This window comes from Phyllobates terribilis, unplaced genomic scaffold, assembly GCF_046119375.1.
Source record: "Phyllobates terribilis strain yellow unplaced genomic scaffold, ASM4611937v1 Scaffold_3__8_contigs__length_932513732, whole genome shotgun sequence".
Classification (NCBI taxonomy): domain Eukaryota; kingdom Metazoa; phylum Chordata; class Amphibia; order Anura; family Dendrobatidae; genus Phyllobates; species Phyllobates terribilis.
Genome location: NW_027362763.1, coordinates 876,240,895 through 876,265,699, shown reverse-complemented (window position 1 = coordinate 876,265,699; position 24,805 = coordinate 876,240,895).

Genomic DNA, 24,805 nt, shown 5'->3' with positions numbered 1-24,805 from the left:
AAGCGCTCAGTGTCTAGTTTCAATATTGCCATTAGTTATGCGCTCTTGTGATGACCTAGGTTGTTTCCCCCGGCCTGTATAACTAAGATGACCGGACATCTTGCCTCTCTCCCTACCTTGATTACCTCCATTAGTACCTGTGGCCATAGCAGGCCTTTAATACCTCTCCAGTTGAAATATATGTTATGAAACTCTAATTTCCTCCCGCCTGGGTGGACTTTCGCCCTTTTTTCTGCCCAATATATATACGAGTGGCCTATCACCCACACTGTTGGCTTAGCGTCACCTGTAAAAGAAACAAACCACGTTAGGATAACAAGTCCAGTCTTATGTATCTTGCCAAACACGGGGATCGCCATCTCCCTATCCTCTGAACTTCCGTTTCTGACAGTCCTGCTCTTGCTGCATCCGTGGCCGCGCCTATGCAGAATGAGTGTGTCCCGTAATCTTTAGGGTGGTTCCCTGCCGATGTTATGCATTTATTAAATATAGCTTGGAACTGGTATCTTGATAATGGCGTTCCATCAATGTGTGATAGGAAGAAATTACTTTGTGATCTGATGGTTAGATATGTTTTTACTATTGTTACCCAACTCAGTGTACCGTTTGTGGGTTGTAGAAGTACCCAAGTGCCCCTGCCCGCTGGAACCGTTTTTGATTTGTGTATGCGTAGACGTATTGCATTATTGTCTATGACTACGTCCTGGTATAATAAGCCTCCACTGGTGGTAATTTTGGATTGAGGGACTAATTCGCTTATGCATAGCGCCCCGAAGAAGGCGATCACAAATGCAGTAGACAGTAGTGTTGCTTCAAATTATGAGTGTCATGTTAATGGTGTTAGGGATATGATGTGAGAAATCAGTTTTAGTGACACGGGACGGGACGTCTACACTCCTGACTTGGCTGACCCCTTTTCCACCCTTTTATGGATTGTCTGATGATGAATCTTTGTCACATCTCCCCAATTCAGTAGTTGGAAGTGAAATGCTACTCTAGCTAGACACCGCTGCAGTGACGCCCCTGATATGCCCCTCATCATTAGCTGGTGGAGAAATTCTATGGTGACTTGTGATCTGGCTTGTTCACATTGGTCAACCCATCTGCCTGCTACTAGTCGTGTCCACTCTTCCCATGCCTTACCGTATGCTTGCCACGTCGAGGGGGCAACTGACGCTCTGAATAATGGCATCAACTATTCGCCACTAGATCCCATAGGAAAGGTGGGCAACTGTTGCCCGATGGGTGGGCGTTGTGGAAGAGCTCTGTGAAAATCTGCCAATTGAATTGTTAGAAAGCGTTAGCAGCAGCTTTAGACCCCTCAGCATAGTGGCTAGCGCGGACCCATACATTGTCTTTTAGGCACAGGAATGCTAGCCGGCGAAGTAGGCCTAGCACTGGGAGAGACGATGATGCCATCTTATTAATGCAGTGCGCCAGGCTGGTGTTTTTGTTATGAAGCGTATATTTTTGTAAGCCAGTAGCGCGCCCCATATTTCTATTGCTACCACTATTGGGAAGAAAAATTATTTTCAGGGCTAGATGCAGATAAAAATTATTATTAATTTAAAAGCTGGTGGAGCTTGGCATAGATGGCCTAATACAATGAGTCCCACACACTACTAGAAGGCCAAATATTTTTTCAGAGGTAGGTGCAGAAAAAAATTATATTCAGATTGCAACCTGATGGAGGTCAGTATAGATGGACTAATAGAACAAGTCCCACACACTGCTAGAAGGCCAAATATTTTTTCAGAGCTAGATGCAGAAAAATATTATATTCAATTTGCAACCTGATGGAGGTCAGTATAGATGGACTAATAGAACAAGTCCCACACACAGCTAGATGCCCAAATATTTTTTCAGAGGAAGATGCAGAAAAAAATTATATTCAGTTTGCATCCTGATGGAGGTCAGTATAGATGGACTAATAGAACAAGTCCCACACAGTGCTAGAAGGCCAATATTTTTTCAGAGCTAGATGCAGATAAAAATTATTTTTAATTTGCAACCTGATGGAGGTCAGTATAGATGGACTAATAGAACAAGTCCCACACACTGCTAGAAGGCCAAATATTTTTTCAGACCTAGATGCAGATAAAAAAAAAATTTAATTTGCAACCTGATGGAGGTCAGTATAGATGGACTAATAGAACAAGTCCCACACACTGCTAGAAGGATAAATATTTTTTCAGAGCTAGATGCAGAAAAAAAATATTTTTAATTTGCAACCTGATGGAGGTCAGTATAGATGGACTAATAGAACAAGTCACACACACTGCTAGAAGGCCAAATATTTTTTCAGAGCTAGATGCAGAAAAATATTATATTCAATTTGCAACCTGATGGAGGTCAGTATAGATGGACTAATAGAACAAGTCCCACACACAGCTAGAAGCCCAAATATTTTTTCAGAGATAGATGCAGAAAAAAATTATATTCAGTTTGCAACCTGATGGAGGTCAGTATAGATGGACTAATAGAACAAGTCCCAAACACTGCTAGAAGGCCAAATATTTTTTCAGAGCTAGATGCAGACAAAAAATTATTATGAATTTGCAACCTGATGGAGGTCAGTATAGATGGACTAATAGATCAAGTCCCACACACTGCTAGAAGGCCAAATATTTTTTCAGAGCTAGATGCAGAAAAATATTATATTTAATTTGCAACCTGATGGAGGTCAGTATAGATGGACTAATAGAACAAGTCCCACACACAGCTGGAAGCCCAAATATTTTTTCAGAGGCAGATGCAGAAAAAAATTATATTCAGTTTGCAACCTGATGGAGGTCAGTATAGATGGACTAATAGAACAAGTCCCACACACTGCTGGAAGGCCAAATATTTTTTCAGAGCTAGATGCAGAAAAATATTATATTCAATTTGCAACCTGATGGAGGTCAGTATAGATGGACTAATAGAACAAGTCCCACACACAGCTAGAAGCCCAAATATTTTTTCAGAGCTAGATGCAGAAAAAAATTATATTCAGTTTGCAAGCTGATGGAGGTCAGTATAGATGGACTAATAGAACAAGTCCCACACACTGCTAGAAGGCCAAATATTTTTTCAGAGCTAGATGCAGAAACATATTATATTCAATTTGCAATTTGATGGAGGCCAGTATAGATGGACTAATAGAACAAGTCCCACACACAACTAGAAGCCCAAATATTTTTTCAGAGCTAGATGCAGAAAAATATTATATTCAGTTTGCAACCTGATGGAGGTCAGTATAGATGGACTAATAGAACAAGTCCCACACACAGCTAGAAGCCCAAATATTTTTTCAGAGATAGATGCAGAAAAAAATTATATTCAGTTTGCAACCTGATGGAGGTCAGTATAGATGGACTAATAGAACAAGTCCCAAACACTGCTAGAAGGCCAAATATTTTTTCAGAGCTAGATGCAGACAAAAAATTATTATGAATTTGCAACCTGATGGAGGTCAGTATAGATGGACTAATAGATCAAGTCCCACACACTGCTAGAAGGCCAAATATTTTTTCAGAGCTAGATGCAGAAAAATATTATATTTAATTTGCAACCTGATGGAGGTCAGTATAGATGGACTAATAGAACAAGTCCCACACACAGCTGGAAGCCCAAATATTTTTTCAGAGGCAGATGCAGAAAAAAATTATATTCAGTTTGCAACCTGATGGAGGTCAGTATAGATGGACTAATAGAACAAGTCCCACACACTGCTGGAAGGCCAAATATTTTTTCAGAGCTAGATGCAGAAAAATATTATATTCAATTTGCAACCTGATGGAGGTCAGTATAGATGGACTAATAGAACAAGTCCCACACACAGCTAGAAGCCCAAATATTTTTTCAGAGCTAGATGCAGACAAAAATTATATTCAGTTTGCAAGCTGATGGAGGTCAGTATAGATGGACTAATAGAACAAGTCCCACACACTGCTAGAAGGCCAAATATTTTTTCAGAGCTAGATGCAGAAACATATTATATTCAATTTGCAATTTGATGGAGGCCAGTATAGATGGACTAATAGAACAAGTCCCACACACAACTAGAAGCCCAAATATTTTTTCAGAGCTAGATGCAGAAAAATATTATATTCAGTTTGCAACCTGATGGAGGTCAGTATAGATGGACTAATAGAACAAGTCCCACACACTGCTAGAAGGCCAAATATTTTTTCAGAGCTAGATGCAGATAAAAATTATTTTTAATTTGCAACCTGATGGAGGTCAGTATAGATGGACTAATAGAACAAGTCCCACACACTGATGGAATGCCAAATATTTTTTCAGAGCTAGATGCAGATAAAAATTATTTTTAATTTGCAACCTGATGGAGGTCAGTATAGATGGACTAATAGAACAAGTCCCACACACTGCTAGAAGGCCAAATATTTTTTCAGAGCTAGATGCAGATAAAAATTATTTTTAATTTGCAACCTGATGGAGGTCAGTATAGATGGACTAATAGAACAAGTCCCACACACTGCTAGAAGGCCAAATATTTTTTCAGAGCTAGATGCAGAAAAATATTATATTAAATTTGCAGCCTGATGGAGGTCAGTATAGATGGACTAATAGAACAAGTCTCACACACAGCTAGAAGCCCAAATATTTTTTCAGAGGTAGATGCAGACAAAAAATTATTTTCAATTTGCAACCTGATGGAGGTCAGTATAGATGGACTAATAGAACAAGTCCCACACACTGCTAGAAGGCCAAATATTTTTTCAGAGCAAGATGCAGAAAAATATTATATTCAATTTGCAACCTGATGGAGGTCAGTATAGATAGAGTAATGGAACAAGTCCCACACACAGCTAGAAGCCCAAATATTTTTTCAGAGGTAGATGCAGAAAAAAATTATATTCAGTTTGCAACCTGATGGAGGTCAGTATAGATGGACTAATAAACAAGTCCCACACACTGCTAGAAGGCCAAATATTTTTTCAGAGCTAGATGCAGAAAAATATTATATTCAATTTGCAACCTGATGGAGGTCAGTATAGATGGACTAATAGAACAAGTCCAACACACAGCTAGAAGCCCAAATATTTTTTCAGAGGTAGATGCAGAAAAAAATTATATTCAGTTTGCAACCTGATGGAGGTCAGTATAGATGGACTAATAGAACAAGTCCCACACACTGCTAGAAGGCCAAATATTTTTTCAGAGCTAGATGCAGAAAAATATTATATTCAATTTGCAACCTGATGGAGGTCAGTATAGATGGACTAATAGAACAAGTCCCACACACAGCTAGAAGCCCAAATATTTTTTCAGAGGTAGATGCAGAAAAAAATTATATTCAGTTTGCAACCTGATGGAGGTCAGTATAGATGGACTAATAGAACAAGTCCCACACACTGCTAGAAGGCCAAATATTTTTTCAGAGCTAGATGCAGAAAAATATTATATTCAATTTGCAACCTGATGAAGGTCAGTATAGATGGACTAATAGATCAAGTCCCACACACAGCTAGAAGCCCAAATATTTTTTCAGAGGTAGATGCAGAAAAAAATTATATTCAGCTTGCAACCTGATGGAGGTCAGTATAGATGGACTAATAGAACAAGTCCCACACACTGCTAGAAGGCCAAATATTTTTTCAGAGCTAGATGCAGATAAAAATTATTTTTAATTTGCAACCTGAGGGAGGTCAGTATGGATGGACTAATAGAACAAGTCCTACACACAGCTAGAAGCCCAAATATTTTTTCAGAGGTAGATGCAGAAAAAAATTATATTCAGTTTGCAACCTGATGGAGGTCAGTATAGATGGACTAATAGAACAAGTCCCACACACTGCTGGAAGGCCAAATATTTTTTCAGAGCTAGATGCAGAAAAATATTATATTCAATTTGCAACCTGATGGAGGTCAGTATAGATGGACTAATAGAACAAGTCCCACACACAGCTAGAAGCCCAAATATTTTTTCAGAGCTAGATGCAGACAAAAATTATATTCAGTTTGCAAGCTGATGGAGGTCAGTATAGATGAACTAATAGAACAAGTCCCACACACTGCTAGAAGGATAAATATTTTTTCAGAGCTAGATGCAGAAACATATTATATTCAATTTGCAATTTGATGGAGGCCAGTATAGATGGACTAATAGAACAAGTCCCACACACAACTAGAAGCCCAAATATTTTTTCAGAGCTAGATGCAGAAAAATATTATATTCAGTTTGCAACCTGATGGAGGTCAGTATAGATGGACTAATAGAACAAGTCCCACACACTGCTAGAAGGCCAAATATTTTTTCAGAGCTAGATGCAGATAAAAATTATTTTTAATTTGCAACCTGATGGAGGTCAGTATAGATGGACTAATAGAACAAGTCCCACACACTGATGGTTTGCCAAATATTTTTTCAGAGCTAGATGCAGATAAAAATTATTTTTAATTTGCAACCTGATGGAGGTCAGTATAGATGGACTAATAGAACAAGTCCCACACACTGCTAGAAGGCCAAATATTTTTTCAGAGCTAGATGCAGATAAAAATTATTTTTAATTTGCAACCTGATGGAGGTCAGTATAGATGGACTAATAGAACAAGTCCCACACACTGCTAGAAGGCCAAATATTTTTTCAGAGCTAGATGCAGAAAAATATTATATTAAATTTGCAGCCTGATGGAGGTCAGTATAGATGGACTAATAGAACAAGTCTCACACACAGCTAGAAGCCCAAATATTTTTTCAGAGGTAGATGCAGACAAAAAATTATTTTCAATTTGCAACCTGATGGAGGTCAGTATAGATGGACTAATAGAACAAGTCCCACACACTGCTAGAAGGCCAAATATTTTTTCAGAGCAAGATGCAGAAAAATATTATATTCAATTTGCAACCTGATGGAGGTCAGTATAGATGGACTAATGGAACAAGTCCCACACACAGCTAGAAGCCCAAATATTTTTTCAGAGGTAGATGCAGAAAAAAATTATATTCAGTTTGCAACCTGATGGAGGTCAGTATAGATGGACTAATAAACAAGTCCCACACACTGCTAGAAGTCCAAATATTTTTTCAGAGCTAGATGCAGAAAAATATTATATTCAATTTGCAACCTGATGGAGGTCAGTATAGATGGACTAATAGAACAAGTCCAACACACAGCTAGAAGCCCAAATATTTTTTCAGAGGTAGATGCAGAAAAAAATTATATTCAGTTTGCAACCTGATGGAGGTCAGTATAGATGGACTAATAGAACAAGTCCCACACACTGCTAGAAGGCCAAATATTTTTTCAGAGCTAGATGCAGAAAAATATTATATTCAATTTGCAACCTGATGGAGGTCAGTATAGATGGACTAATAGAACAAGTCCCACACACAGCTAGAAGCCCAAATATTTTTTCAGAGGTAGATGCAGAAAAAAATTATATTCAGTTTGCAACCTGATGGAGGTCAGTATAGATGGACTAATAGAACAAGTCCCACACACTGCTAGAAGGCCAAATATTTTTTCAGAGCTAGATGCAGAAAAATATATTCAATTTGCAACCTGATGAAGGTCAGTATAGATGGACTAATAGATCAAGTCCCACACACAGCTAGAAGCCCAAATATTTTTTCAGAGGTAGATGCAGAAAAAAATTATATTCAGCTTGCAACCTGATGGAGGTCAGTATAGATGGACTAATAGAACAAGTCCCACACACTGCTAGAAGGCCAAATATTTTTTCAGAGCTAGATGCAGATAAAAATTATTTTTAATTTGCAACCTGAGGGAGGTCAGTATGGATGGACTAATAGAACAAGTCCTACACACAGCTAGAAGCCCAAATATTTTTTCAGAGGTAGATGCAGAAAAAAATTATATTCAGTTTGCAACCTGATGGAGGTCAGTATAGATGGACTAATAGAACAAGTCCCACACACTGCTTGAAGGCCAAATATTTTTTCCGAGCTAGATGCAGAAAAATATTATATTCAATTTGCAACCTGATGGAGGTCAGTATAGATGGACTAATAGAACAAGTCCCACACACAGCTAGAAGCCCAAATATTTTTTCAGAGGTAGATGCAGAAAAAAATTATATTCAGTTTGCAACCTGATGGAGGTCAGTATAGATGGACTAATAGAACAAGTCCCACACACTGCTAGTAGGCCAAATATTTTTTCAGAGCTAGATGCAGATAAAAATTATTTTTAATTAGCAAACTGATGGAGGTCAGTATAGATGGACTAATAGAACAAGTCCCACACACAGCTAGAAGCACAAATATTTTTTCAGAGGTAGATGCAGAAAAAAATTATATTCAGTTTGCAACCTGATGGAGGTCAGTATAGATGGACTAATAGAACAAGTCCCAAACACTGCTAGAAGGCCAAATATTTTTTCAGAGCTAGATGCAGAAAAATATTATATTCAATTTGCAACCTGATGAAGGTCAGTATAGATGGACTAATAGATCAAGTCCCACACACAGCTAGAAGCCCAGATATTTTTTCAGAGGTAGATGCAGAAAAAAATTATATTCAGTTTGCAACCTGATGGAGGTCAGTATAGATGGACTAATAGAACAAGTCCCACACACTGCTAGAAGGCCAAATATTTTTTCAGAGCTAGATGCAGATAAAAATTATTTTTAATTTGCAAACTGATGGAAGTCAGTATAGATGGACTAATAGAACAAGTCCCACACACAGCTAGAAGCCCAAATATTTTTTCAGAGGAAGATGCAGAAAAAAATTATATTCAGTTTGCAACCTGATGGAAGTCAGTATAGATGGACTAATAGAACAAGTCCCACACACTGCTAGAAGGCCAAATATTTTTTCAGAGCTAGATGCAGATAAAAATTATTTTTAATTTGCAAACTGATGGAGGTCAGTATAGATGGACTAATAGAACAAGTCCCACACACAGCTAGAAGGCCAAATATTTTTTCAGAGCTAGATGCAGATAAAAATTATTTTTAATTTGCAACCTGATGGAGGTCAGTATAGATGGACTAATAGAACAAGTCCCACACACAGCTAGAAGCCCAAATATTTTTTCAGAGGTAGATGCAGACAAAAAATTATTTTGAATTTGCAACCTGATGGAGGTCAGTATAGATGGACTAATAGAACAAGTCCCAAACACTGCTAGAAGGCCAAATATTTTTTCAGAGCTAGATGCAGAAAAATATTATATTCAATTTGCAACCTGATGGAGGTCAGTATAGATGGTCTAATAGAACAAGTCCCACACACAGCTAGAAGCCCAAATATTTTTTCAGAGGTAGATGCAGAAAAAAATTATATTCAGTTTGCAACCTGATGGAGGTCAGTATAGATGGACTAATAGAACAAGTCCCACAAACTGCTAGAAGGCCAAATATTTTTTCAGAGCTAGATGCAGAAAAATATTATATTCAATTTGCAACCTGATGGAGGTCAGTATAGATGGCCTAATAGAACTCGTCCCACACACAGCTTGAAGCCCAAATATTTTTTCAGAGGTAGATGCAGAAAAAAATTATATTCAGTTTGCAACCTGATGGAGGTCAGTATAGATGGACTAATAGAACAAGTCCCACACACTGCTAGAAGGCCAAATATTTTTTCAGAGGTAGATGCAGACAAAAAATTATTTTGAATTTGCAACCTGATGGAGAACAGTATAGATGGACTAATAGAACAAGTCCCACACACAGCTAGAAGCCCAAATATTTTTTCAGAGGTAGATGTAGAAAAAAATTATATTCAGTTTGCAACCTGATGGAGGTCAGTATAGATGGACTAAGAGAACAAGTCCCACACACTGCTAGAAGGCCAAATATTTTTTCAGAGCTAGATGCAGAAAAATATTATATTGAATTTGCAACCTGATGGAGGTCAGTATAGATGGACTAATAGAACAAGTCCCACACACAGCTAGAAGCCCAAATATTTTTTCAGAGGTAGATGCAGAAAAAAATTATATTCAGTTTGCAACCTGATGGAGGTCAGTATAGATGGACTAATAGAACAAGTCCCACACACTGCTAGTAGGCCAAATATTTTTTCAGAGCTAGATGCAGATAAAAATTATTTTTAATTTGCAAACTGATGGAGGTCAGTATAGATGGACTAATAGAACAAGTCCCACACACAGCTAGAAGCCCAAATATTTTTTCAGAGGTAGATGCAGAAAAAAAATATATTCAGTTTGCAACCTGATGGAGGTCAGTATAGATGGACTAATAGAACAAGTCCCACACACTGCTAGAAGGCCAAATATTTTTTCAGAGCTAGATGCAGAAAAATATTATTTTCAATTTGCAACCTGATGAAGGTCAGTATAGATGGACTAATAGATCAAGTCCCACACACAGCTAGAAGCCCAAATATTTTTTCAGAGGTAGATGCAGAAAAAAATTATATTCAGCTTGCAACCTGATGGAGGTCAGTATAGATGGACTAATAGAACAAGTCCCAAACACTGCTAGAAGGCCAAATATTTTTTCAGAGCTAGATGCAGATAAAAATTATTTTTAATTTGCAACCTGATGGAGGTCAGTATAGATGGACTAATAGAACAAGTCCTACACACAGCTAGAAGCCCAAATATTTTTTCAGAGGTAGATGCAGAAAAAAATTATATTCAGTTTGCAACCTGATGGAGGTCAGTATAGATGGACTAATAGAGCAAGTCCCACACACTGCTTGAAGGCCAAATATTTTTTCAGAGCTAGATGCAGAAAAATATTATATTCAATTTGCAACCTGATGGAGGTCAGTATAGATGGACTAATAGAACAAGTCCCACACACAGCTAGAAGCCCAAATATTTTTTCAGAGGTAGATGCAGAAAAAAATTATATTCAGTTTGCAACCTGAAGGAGGTCAGTATAGATGGACTAATAGAACAAGTCCCACACACAGCTAGAAGGCCAAATATTTTTTCAGAGCTAGATGCAGAAAAATATTATATTCAATTTGCAACCTGATGGAGGTCAGTATAGATAGACTAATAGAACAAGTCCCACACACAGCTAGAAGCCCAAATATTTTTTCAGAGGAAGATGCAGAAAAAAATTATATTCAGTTTGCAACCTGATGGAGGTCAGTATAGATGGACTAATAGAAAAAGTCCCACACACTGCTAGAAGGCCAAATATTTTTTCAGAGCTAGATGCAGATAAAAATTATTTTTAATTTGCAAACTGATGGAGGTCAGTATAGACGGACTAATAGAACAAGTCCCACACACAGCTAGAAGGCCAAATATTTTTTCAGAGCTAGATGCAGATAAAAATTATTTTTAATTTGCAACCTGATGGAGGTCAGTATAGATGGACTAATAGAACAAGTCCCACACACAGCTAAAAGCCCAAATATTTTTTCAGAGGAAGATGCAGAAAAAAATTATATTCAGTTTGCAACCTGATGGAGGTCAGTATAATGGACTAATAGAACAAGTCCCACACACTGCTAGAAGGCCAAATATTTTTTCAGAGCTAGATGCAGATAAAAATTATTTTTAATTTGCAAACTGATGGAGGTCAGTATAGATGGACTAATAGAACAAGTCCCACACACACCTAGAAGGCCAAATATTTTTTCAGAGCTAGATGCAGATAAAAATTATTTTTAATTTGCAACCTGATGGAGGTCAGTATAGATGGACTAATAGAACAAGTCCCACACACTGCTAGAAGGCCAAATATTTTTTCAGAGCTAGATGCAGAAAAATATTATATTAAATTTGCAACCTGATGGAGGTCAGTATAGATGGACTAATAGAACAAGTCCCACACACAGCTAGAAGCCCAAATATTTTTTCAGAGGTAGATGCAGACAAAAAATTATTTTGAATTTGCAACCTGATGGAGGTCAGTATAGATGGACTAATAGAACAAGTCCCACACACTGCTAGAAGGCCAAATATTTTTTCAGAGCTAGATGCAGAAAAATATTATATTCAATTTGCAACCTGATGGAGGTCAGTATAGATGGACTAATAGAACAAGTCCCACACACAGCTAGAAGCCCAAATATTTTTTCAGAGGTAGATGCAGAAAAAAATTATATTCAGTTTGCAACCTGAAGGAGGTCAGTATAGATGGACTAATAGAACAAGTCCCACACACTGCTAGAAGGCCAAATATTTTTTCAGAGGTAGATGCAGAAAAAAATTATATTCAGTTTGCAACCTGATGGAGGTCAGTATAGATGGACTAATAGAACAAGTCCCACACACTGCTAGAAGGCCAAATATTTTTTCAGAGCTAGATGCAGACAAAAAATTATTTTGAATTTGCAACCTGATGGAGGACAGTATAGATGGACTAATAGAACAAGTCCCACACACAGCTAGAAGCCCAAATATTTTTTCAGAGGTAGATGCAGAAAAAAATTATATTCAGTTTGCAACCTGATGGAGGTCAGTATAGATGGACTAATAGAACAAGTCCCACACACTGCTAGAAGGCCAAATATTTTTTCAGAGCTAGATGCAGAAAAATATTATATTCAATTTGCAACCTGATGGAGGTCAGTATACTTGGACTAATAGATCAAGTCCCACATACAGCTAGAAGCCCAAATATTTTTTCAGAGGTAGATGCAGAATAAAATTATATTCAGCTAGCAACCTGATGGAGGTCAGTATAGATGGACTAATAGAACAAGTCCCACACACTGCAAGAAGGCCAAATATTTTTTCAGAGCTAGATGCAGATAAAAATTATTTTTAATTTGCAACCTGATGGAGGTCAGTATAGATGGACTAATAGAACAAGTCCTACACACAGCTAGAAGCCCAAATATTTTTTCAGAGGTAGATGCAGAAAAAAATTATATTCAGTTTGCAACCTGATGGAGGTCAGTATAGATGGACCAATAGAACAAGTCCCACACACTGCTAGAAGGCCAAATATTTTTTCAGAGCTAGATGCAGACAAAAAATTATTTTGAATTTGCAACCTGATGGAGGACAGTATAGATGTACTAATAGAACAAGTCCCACACACAGCTAGAAGCCCAAATATTTTTTCAGAGGTAGATGCAGAAAAAAATTATATTCAGTTTGCAACCTGATGGAGGTCAGTATAGATGGACTAATAGAACAAGTCCCACACACTGCTAGAAGGCCAAATATTTTTTCAGAGCTAGATGCAGAAAAATATTATATTCAATTTGCAACCTGATGGAGGTCAGTCTACTTGGACTAATAGATCAAGTCCCACATACAGCTAGAAGCCCAAATATTTTTTCAGAGGTAGATGCAGAATAAAATTATATTCAGCTTGCAACCTGATGGAGGTCAGTATAGATGGACTAATAGAACAAGTCCCACCCCCTGCCAGAAGGCCAAATATTTTTTCAGAGCTAGATGCAGATAAAAATTATTTTTAATTTGCAACCTGATGGAGGTCAGTATAGATGGACTAATAGAACAAGTCCTACACACAGCTAGAAGCCCAAATATTTTTTCAGAGGTAGATGCAGAAAAAAATTATATTCAGTTTGCAACCTGATGGAGGTCAGTATAGATGGACTAATAGAACAAGTCCCACACACTGCTAGAAGGCCAAATATTTTTTCAGAGCTATATGCAGAAAAATATTATAGTCAATTTGCAACCTGATGGAGGTCAGTATAGATGGACTAATAGAACAAGTCCCACACACAGCTAGAAGCCCAAATATTTTTTCAGAGGTAGATGCAGAAAAAAATTATATTCAGTTTGCAACCTGATGGAGGTCAGTATAGATGGACTAATAGAACAAGTCCCACACACTGCTAGAAGGCCAAATATTTTTTCAGAGCTAGATGCAGAAAAATATTATATTCAATTTGCAACCTGATGGAGGTCAGTATAGATGGACTAATAGAACAAGTCCCACACACAGCTAGAAGCCCAAATATTTTTTCAGAGGTAGATGCAGAAAAAAATTATATTCAGTTTGCAACCTGATGGAGGTCAGTATAGATGGACTAATAGAACAAGTCCCACACACTGCTAGAAGGCCAAATATTTTTTCAGAGGTAGATGCAGAAAAAAATTATATTCAGTTTGCAACCTGATGGAGGTCAGTATAGATGGACTAATAGAACAAGTCCCACACACTGCTAGAAGGCCAAATATTTTTTCAGAGCTAGATGCAGAAAAATATTATATTCAATTTGCAACCTGATGGAGGTCAGTATAGATGGACTAATAGAACAAGTCCCACACACAGCTAGAAGCCCAAATATTTTTTCAGAGGTAGATGCAGACAAAAAATTATTTTGAATTTGCAACCTGATGGAGGTCAGTATAGATGGACTAATAGAACAAGTCCCACACACTGCTAGAAGGCCAAATATTTTTTCAGAGCTAGATGCAGAAAAATATTATATTCAATTTGCAACCTGATGGAGGTCAGTATAGATGGACTAATAGAACAAGTCCCACACACAGCTAGAAGCCCAAATATTTTTTCAGAGGTAGATGCAGAAAAAAATTATATTCAGTTTGCAACCTGATGGAGGTCAGTATAGATGGACTTATAGAACAAGTCCCACACACTGCTAGAAGGCCAAATATTTTTTCAGAGCTAGATGCAGATAAAAATTATTTTTAATTTGCAAACTGATGGAGGTCAGTATAGATGGACTAATAGAAATAGTCCCACACACAGCTAAAAGCCCAAATATTTTTTTCAGAGGAAGATGCAGAAAAAAATTATATTCAGTTTGCAACCTGATGGAGGTCAGTATAGATGGACTAATAGAACAAGTCCCACACACTGCTAGAAGGCCAAATATTTTTTCAGAGCTAGATGCAGATAAAAATTATTTTTAATTTGCAAACTGATGGAGGTCAGTATAGATGGACTAATAGAACAAGTCCCACACACAGCCAGAAGGCCAAATATTTTTTCAGAGCTAGATGCAGATAAAAATTATTTTTAATTTGCAACCTGATGGAGGTCAGTATAGATGGACTAATAGAACAAGTCCCACACACTGCTAGAAGGCCAAATGTTTTTTCAGAGCTAGATGCAGAAAAATATTATATTAAATTTGCAACCTGATGGAGGTCAGTATAGATGGACTAATAGAACAAGTCCCACACACAGCTAAAAGCCCAAATATTTTTTCAGAGGAAGATGCAGAAAAAAATTATATTCAGTTTGCAACCTGATGGAGGTCAGTATAGATGGACTAATAGAACAAGTCCCACACACTGCTAGAAGGCCAAATATTTTTTCAGAGCTAGATGCAGAAAAGTATTATATTCAATTTGCAACCTGATGGAGGTCAGTATAGATGGACTAATAGAACAAGTCCCACACACAGCTAGAAGCCCAAATATTTTTTCAGAGGTAGATGCAGAAAAAAATTATATTCAGTTTGCAACCTGATGGAGGTCAGTATAGATGGACTAATAGAACAAGTCCCACACACTGCTAGAAGGCCAAATATTTTTTCAGAGCTAGATGCAGAAAAATATTATATTCAATTTGCAACCTGATGGAGGTCAGTATAGATGGACTAATAGAACAAGTCCCACACACAGCTAGAAGCCCAAATATTTTTTCAGAGGTAGATGCAGACAAAAAATTATTTTGAATTTGCAACCTGATGGAGGTCAGTATAGATGGACTAATAGAACAAGTCCCACACACTGCTAGAAGGCCAAATATTTTTTCAGAGCTAGATGCAGAAAAATATTATATTCAATTTGCAACCTGATGGAAGTCAGTATAGATGGACTAATAGAACAAGTCCCACACACAGCTAGAAGCCCAAATATTTTTTCAGAGGTAGATGCAGAAAAAAATTATATTCAGTTTGCAACCTGATGGAGGACAGTATAGATGGACTTATAGAACAAGTCCCACACACTGCTAGAAGGCCAAATATTTTTTCAGAGCTAGATGCAGATAAAAATTATTTTTAATTTGCAAACTGATGGAGGTCAGTATAGATGGACTAATAGAACAAGTCCCACACACAGCTAAAAGCCCAAATATTTTTTCAGAGGAAAATGTAGACAAAAATTATATTCAGTTTGCAACCTGATGGAGGTCAGTATAGATGGACTAATAGAACAAGTCCCACACACTGCTAGAAGGCCAAATATTTTTTCAGAGCTAGATGCAGATAAAAATGATTTTTAATTTGCAAACTGATGGAGGTCAGTATAGATGGACTAATAGAACAAGTCCCACACACAGCTAGAAGGCCAAATATTTTTTCAGAGCTAGATGCAGATAAAAATTATTTTTAATTTGCAACCTGATGGAGGTCAGTATAGATGGACTAATAGAACAAGTCCCACACACTGCTAGAAGGCCAAATATTTTTTCAGAGCTAGATGCAGAAAAATATTATATTAAATTTGCAACCTGATGGAGGTCAGTATAGATGTACTAATAGAACAAGTCCCACACACAGCTAGAAGCCCAAATATTTTTTCAGAGGTAGATGCAGACAAAAAATTATTTTGAAATTGCAACCTGATGGAGGTCAGTATAGATGGACTAATAGAACAAGTCCCACACACAGCTAGAAGCATAAATATTTTTTCAGAGGTAGATGCAGAAAAAAATTATATTCAGTTTGCAACCTGAAGGAGGTCAGTATAGATGGACTAATAGAACAAGTCCCACACACTGCTAGAAGGCCAAATATTTTTTCAGAGCTAGATGCAGAAAAATATTATATTCAATTTGCAACCTGATGGAGGTCAGTATAGATGGACTAATAGAACAAGTCCCACACACAGCTAGAAGCCCAAATATTTTTTCAGAGGTAGATGCAGAAAAAAATTATATTCAGTTTGCAACCTGATGGAGGTCAGTATAGATGGACTAATAGAACAAGTCCCACAAACTGCTAGAAGGCCAAATATTTTTTCAGAGCTAGATGCAGAAAAATATTATATTCAATTTGCAACCTGATGGAGGTCAGTATAGATGGACTAATAGAACTCATCCCACACACAACTTGAAGCCCAAATATTTTTTCAGAGGTAGATGCAGAAAAAAATTATATTCAGTTTGCAACCTGATGGAGGTCAGTATAGATGGACTAATAGAACAAGTCCCACACACTGCTAGAAGGCCAAATATTTTTTCAGAGCTAGATGCAGACAAAAAATTATTTTGAATTTGCAACCTGATGGAGGACAGTATAGATGGACTAATAGAACAAGTCCCACACACAGCTAGAAGCCCAAATATTTTTTCAGAGGTAGATGCAGAAAAAAATTATATTCAGTTTGCAACCTGATGGAGGTCAGTATAGATGGACTAATAGAACAAGTCCCACACACTGCTAGAAGGCCAAATATTTTTTCAGAGCTAGATGCAGAAAAATATTATATTCAATTTGCAACCTGATGGAGGTCAGTATACTTGGACTAATAGATCAAGTCCCACACACAGCTAGAAGCCCAAATATTTTTTCAGAGGTAGATGCAGATAAAAATTATTTTTAATTTGCAACCTGATGGAGGTCAGTATAGATGGACTAATAGAACAAGTCCTACACACAGCTAGAAGCCCAAATATTTTTTCAGAGGTAGATGCAGAAAAAAATTATATTCAGTTTGCAACCTGATGGAGGTCAGTATAGATGGACTAATAGAACAAGTCCCACACACTGCTAGAAGGCCAAATATTTTTTCAGAGCTATATGCAGAAAAATATTATATTCAATTTGCAACCTGATGGAGGTCAGTATAGAAGGACTAATAGAACAAGTCCCACACACAGCTAGAAGCCCAAATATTTTTTCAGAGGTAGATGCAGAAAAAAATGATATTCAGTTTGCAACCTGATGGAGGTCAGTATAGATGGACTAATAGAACAAGTCCCACACAATGCTAGAAGGCCAAATATTTTTTCAGAGCTAGATGCAGAAAAATATTATATTCAATTTGCAACCTGATGGAGGTCAGTATAGATGGACTAATAGAACAAGTCCCACACACAGCAAGAAGCCCAAATATTTTTTCAGAGGTAGATGCAGAAAAAAATTATATTCAGTTTGCAACCTGATGGAGGTCAGTATAGATGGAGTAATAGAACAAGTCCCACACACTGCTAGAAGGCCAAATATTTTTTCAGAGCTAGATGCAGAAAAGAATTATATTCAATTTGCAACCTGATGGAGGTCAGTATAGATGGACTAATAGAACAAGTCCCACACACAGCTAGAAGCCCAAATATTTTTTCAGAGGTAGATGCAGAAAAAAATTATATTCAGTTTGCAACCTGATGGAGGTCAGTATAGATGGACTAATAGAACAAGTCCCACACACTGCTAGAAGGCCAAATATTTTTTCAGAGCTAGATGCAGAAAAATATTATATTCAATTTGCAACCTGATGGAGGTCAGTATAGATGGACTAATAGAACAAGTCCCACACACAGCTAGAAGCCCAAATATTTTTTCAGAGGTAGATGCAGAAAAAAATTATATTCAGTTTGCAACCTGATGGAGGTCAGTATAGATGGACTAATAGAACAAGTCCCACAAACTGCTAGAAGGCCAAATATTTTTTCAGAGCAAGATGCAGAAAAATATTATATTCAATTTGCAACCTGATGGAGGTCAGTATAGATGGACTAATAGAACTCGTCCCACACACAGTTTGAAGCCCAAATATTTTTTCAGAGGTAGATGCAGAAAAAAATTATATTCAGTTTGCAACCTGATGGAGGTCAGTATAGATGGACTAATAGAACAAGTCCCACACACTGCTAGAAGGCCAAATATTTTTTCAGAGCTAGATGCAGACAAAAAATTATTTTGAATTTGCAACCTGATGGAGGACAGTATAGATGGACTAATAGAACAAGTCCCACACACAGCTAGAAGCCCAAATATTTTTTCAGAGCTAGATGCAGAAAAATATTATATTCAATTTGCAACCTGATGAAGGTCAGTATAGATGGACTAATAGAACAAGTCCCACACACAGCTAGAAGGCCAAATATTTGTTCAGAGCTAGATGCAGATAAAAATTATTTTTAAATTGCAACCTGATGGAGGTCAGTATAGATGGACTAATAGAACAAGTCCCACACACTGCTAGAAGGCCAAATATTTTTTCAGAGCTAGATGCAGAAAAATATTATATTAAATTTGCAACCTGATGGAGGTCAGTATAGATGGACTAATAGAACAAGTCCCACACACAGCTAGAAGCCCAAATATTTTTTCAGAGGTAGATGCAGACAAAAAATTATTTTGAATTTGCAACCTGATGGAGGTCAGTAAAGATGGACAAATAGAACAAGTCCCACACACTGCTAGAAGGCCAAATATTTTTTCAGAGGTAGATGCAGAAAAAAATTATATTCAGCTTGCAACCTGATGGAGGTCAGTATAGATGCACTAATAGAACAAGTCCCACACACTGCTAGAAGGCCAAATATTTTTTCAGAGCTAGATGCAGATAAAAATTATTTTTAATTTGCAACCTGATGAAGGTCAGTATAGATGGACTAATAGAACAAGTCCTACACACAGCTAGAAGCCCAAATATTTTTTCAGAGGTAGATGCAGAAAAAAATTATATTCAGTTTGCAACCTGATGGAGGTCAGTATAGATGGACTAATAGAACAAGTCCCACACACTGCTTGAAGGCCAAATATTTTTTCAGAGCTAGATGCAGAAAAATATTATATTCAATTTGCAACCTGATGGAGGTCAGTATAGATGGACTAATAGAACAAGTCCCACGCACAGCTAGAAGCCCAAATATTTTTTCAGAGGTAGATGCAGAAAAAAATTATATTCAGTTTGCAACCTGATGGAGGACAGTATAGATGGACTAATAGAACAAGTCCCACACACTGCTAGAAGGCCAAATATTTTTTCAGAGCTAGATGCAGATAAAAATTATTTTGAATTTGCAACCTGATGGAGGTCAGTATAGATGGACTAATAGAACAAGTCCCACACACAGCTAGAAGCCCAAATATTTTTTCAGAGGAAGATGCAGAAAAAAATTATATTCAGTTTGCAACCTGATGGAGGTCAGTATAGATGGACTAATAGAACAAGTCCCACACACTGCTAGAAGGCCAAATATTTTTTCAGAGCTAGATGCAGATAAAAATTATTTTTAATTTGCAAACTGATGGAGGTCAGTATAGATGGACTAATAGAACAAGTCCCACACACAGCTAGAAGCACAAATATTTGTTCAGAGCTAGATGCAGATAAAAATTATTTTTAATTTGCAACCTGATGGAGGTCAGTATAGATGGACTAATAGAACAAGTCCCACACACTGCTAGAAGGCCAAATATTTTTTCAGAGCTAGATGCAGAAAAATATTATATTAAATTTGCAACCTGATGGAGGTCAGTATAGATGGACTAATAGAACAAGTCCCACACACAGCTAGAAGCCCAAATATTTTTTCAGAGGTAGATGCAGACAAAATTTATTTTGAATTTGCAACCTGATGGAGGTCAGTAAAGATGGACTAATAGAACAAGTCCCACACACTGCTAGAAGGCCAAATATTTTTTCAGAGCTATATGCAGAAAAATATTATATTCAATTTGCAACCTGATGGAGGTCAGTATAGATGGACTAATAGAACAAGTCCCACACACAGCTAGAAGCCCAAATATTTTTTCAGAGGTAGATGCAGAAAAAAATTATATTCAGTTTGCAACCTGATGGAGGTCAGTATAGATGGACTAATAGAACAAGTCCCACACACTGCTAGAAGGCCAAATATTTTTTCAGAGCTAGATGCAGAAAAGAATTATATTCAATTTGCAACCTGATGGAGGTCAGTATAGATGGACTAATAGAACAAGTCCCACACACAGCTAGAAGCCCAAATATTTTTTCAGAGGTAGATGCAGAAAAAAATTATATTCAGTTTGCAACCTGATGGAGGTCAGTATAGATGGACTAATAGAACAAGTCCCACACACTGCTAGAAGGCCAAATATTTTTTCAGAGCTAGATGCAGAAAAATATTATATTCAATTTGCAACCTGATGGAGGTCAGTATAGATGGACTAATAGAACAAGTCCCACACACAGCTAGAAGCCCAAATATTTTTTCAGAGGTAGATGCAGAAAAAAATTATATTCAGTTTGCAACCTGATGGAGGTCAGTATAGATGGACTAATAGAACAAGTCCCACAAACTGCTAGAAGGCCAAATATTTTTTCAGAGCAAGATGCAGAAAAATATTATATTCAATTTGCAACCTGATGGAGGTCAGTATAGATGGACTAATAGAACTCGTCCCACACACAGTTTGAAGCCCAAATATTTTTTCAGAGGTAGATGCAGAAAAAAATTATATTCAGTTTGCAACCTGATGGAGGTCAGTATAGATGGACTAATAGAACAAGTCCCACACACTGCTAGAAGGCCAAATATTTTTTCAGAGCTAGATGCAGACAAAAAATTATTTTGAATTTGCAACCTGATGGAGGACAGTATAGATGGACTAATAGAACAAGTCCCACACACAGCTAGAAGCCCAAATATTTTTTCAGAGCTAGATGCAGAAAAATATTATATTCAATTTGCAACCTGATGAAGGTCAGTATAGATGGACTAATAGAACAAGTCCCACACACAGCTAGAAGGCCAAATATTTGTTCAGAGCTAGATGCAGATAAAAATTATTTTTAAATTGCAACCTGATGGAGGTCAGTATAGATGGACTAATAGAACAAGTCCCACACACTGCTAGAAGGCCAAATATTTTTTCAGAGCTAGATGCAGAAAAATATTATATTAAATTTGCAACCTGATGGAGGTCAGTATAGATGGACTAATAGAACAAGTCCCACACACAGCTAGAAGCCCAAATATTTTTTCAGAGGTAGATGCAGACAAAAAATTATTTTGAATTTGCAACCTGATGGAGGTCAGTAAAGATGGACAAATAGAACAAGTCCCACACACTGCTAGAAGGCCAAATATTTTTAAAGAGGTAGATGCAGAAAAAAATTATATTCAGCTTGCAACCTGATGGAGGTCAGTATAGATGCACTAATAGAACAAGTCCCACACACTGCTAGAAGGCCAAATATTTTTTCAGAGCTAGATGCAGATAAAAATTATTTTTAATTTGCAAACTGATGGAGGTCAGTATAGATGGACTAATAGAACAAGTCCCACACACAGCTAGAAGCCCAAATATTTTTTCAGAGGAAGATGCAGAAAAAAATTATATTCAGTTTGCAACCTGATGGAGGTCAGTATAGATGGACTAATAGAACAAGTCCCACACACTGCTAGAAGGCCAAATATTTTTTCAGAGCTAGATGCAGATAAACATTATTTTTAATTTGCAAACTGATGGAGGTCAGTATAGATGGACTAATAGAACAAGTCCCACACACAGCTAGAAGCACAAATATTTGTTCAGAGCTAGATGCAGATAAAAATTATTTTTAATTTGCAACCTGATGGAGGTCAGTATAGATGGACTAATAGAACAAGTCCCACACACTGCTAGAAGGCCAAATATTTTTTCAGAGCTAGATGCAGAAAAATATTATATTAAATTTGCAACCTGATGGAGGTCAGTATAGATGGACTAATAGAACAAGTCCCACACACAGCTAGAAGCCCAAATATTTTTTCAGAGGTAGATGCAGACAAAATTTATTTTGAATTTGCAACCTGATGGAGGTCAGTAAAGATGGACTAATAGAACAAGTCCCACACACTGCTAGAAGGCCAAATATTTTTTCAGAGCTATATGCAGAAAAATATTATATTCAATTTGCAACCTGATGGAGGTCAGTATAGATGGACTAATAGAACAAGTCCCACACACAGCTAGAAGCCCAAATATTTTTTCAGACGTAGATGCAGAAAAAAATTATATTCAGTTTGCAACCTGATGGAGGTCAGTATAGATGGACTAATAGAACAAGTCCCACACACTGCTAGAAGGCCAAATATTTTTTCAGAGCTAAATGCATAAAAATATTATATTCAATTTGCAACCTGATGGAGGTCAGTATAGATGGACTAATAGAACAAGTCCCACACACAGCTAGAAGCCCAAATATTTTTTCAGAGGTAGATGCAGAAAAAAATTATATTCAGTTTGCAACCTGATGGAGGTCAGTATAGATGGAGTAATAGAACAAGTCCCACACACTGCTAGAAGGCCAAATATTTTTTCAGAGCTAGATGCAGAAAAGTATTATATTCAATTTGCAACCTGATGGAGGTCAGTATAGATGGACTAATAGAACAAGTCCCACACACAGCTAGAAGCCCAAATATTTTTTCAGAGCTAGATGCAGAAAAATATTATATTCAATTTGCAACCTGATGAAGGTCAGTATAGATGGACTAATAGAACAAGTCCCACACACAGCTAGAAGGCCAAATATTTGTACAGAGCTAGATGCAGATAAAAATTATTTTTAATTTGCAACCTGATGGAGGTCAGTATAGATGGACTAATAGAACAAGTCCCACACACTGCTAGAAGGCCAAATATTTTTTCAGAGCTAGATGCAGAAAAATATTATATTCAATTTGCAACCTGATGGAGGTCAGTATAGATGGACTAATAGAACAAGTCCCACACAGAGCTAGAAGCCCAAATATTTTTTCAGAGGTAGATGCAGAAAAAAATTATATTCAGTTTGCAACCTGATGGAGGTCAGTATAGATGGAGTAATAGAACAAGTCCCACACACTGCTAGAAGGCCAAATATTTTTTCAGAGCTAGATGCAGAAAAGTATTATATTCAATTTGCAACCTGATGGAGGTCAGTATAGATGGACTAATAGAACAAGTCCCACACACAGCTAGAAGCCCAAATATTTTTTCAGAGCTAGATGCAGAAAAATATTATATTCAATTTGCAACCTGATGAAGGTCAGTATAGATGGACTAATAGAACAAGTCCCACACACAGCTAGAAGGCCAAATATTTGTTCAGAGCTAGATGCAGATAAAAATTATTTTTAATTTGCAACCTGATGGAGGTCAGTATAGATGGACTAATAGAACAAGTCCCACACACTGCTAGAAGGCCAAATATTTTTTCAGAGCTAGATGCAGAAAAATATTATATTAATTTTGCAACCTGATGGAGGTCAGTATAGATGGACTAATAGAACAAGTCCCACACACAGCTAGAAGCCCAAATATTTTTTCAGAGGTAGATGCAGACAAAAAATTATTTTGAATTTGCAACCTGATGGAGGTCAGTAAAGATGGACTAATAGAACAAGTCCCACACACTGCTAGAAGGCCAAATATTTTTTCAGAGGTAGATGCAGATAAAAATTATATTCAGCTTGCAACCTGATGGAGGTCAGTATAGATGCACTAATAGAACAAGTCCCACACACTGCTAGAAGGCCAAATATTTTTTCAGAGCTAGATGCAGATAAAAATTATTTTTAATTTGCAACCTGATGAAGGTCAGTATAGATGGACTAATAGAACAAGTCCTACACACAGCTAGAAGCCCAAATATTTTTTCAGAGGTAGATGCAGAAAAAAATTATATTCAGTTTGCAACCTGATGGAGGTCAGTATAGATGGACTAATAGAACAAGTCCCACACACTGCTTGAAGGCCAAATATTTTTTCAGAGCTAGATGCAGAAAAATATTATATTCAATTTGCAACCTGATGGAGGTCAGTATAGATGGACTAATAGAACAAGTCCCACGCACAGCTAGAAGCCCAAATATTTTTTCAGAGGTAGATGCAGAAAAAAATTATATTCAGTTTGCAACCTGATGGAGGTCAGTATAGATGGACTAATAGAACAAGTCCCACACACTGCTAGAAGGCCAAATATTTTTTCAGAGCTAGATGCAGATAAAAATTATTTTTAATTTGCAAACTGATGGAGG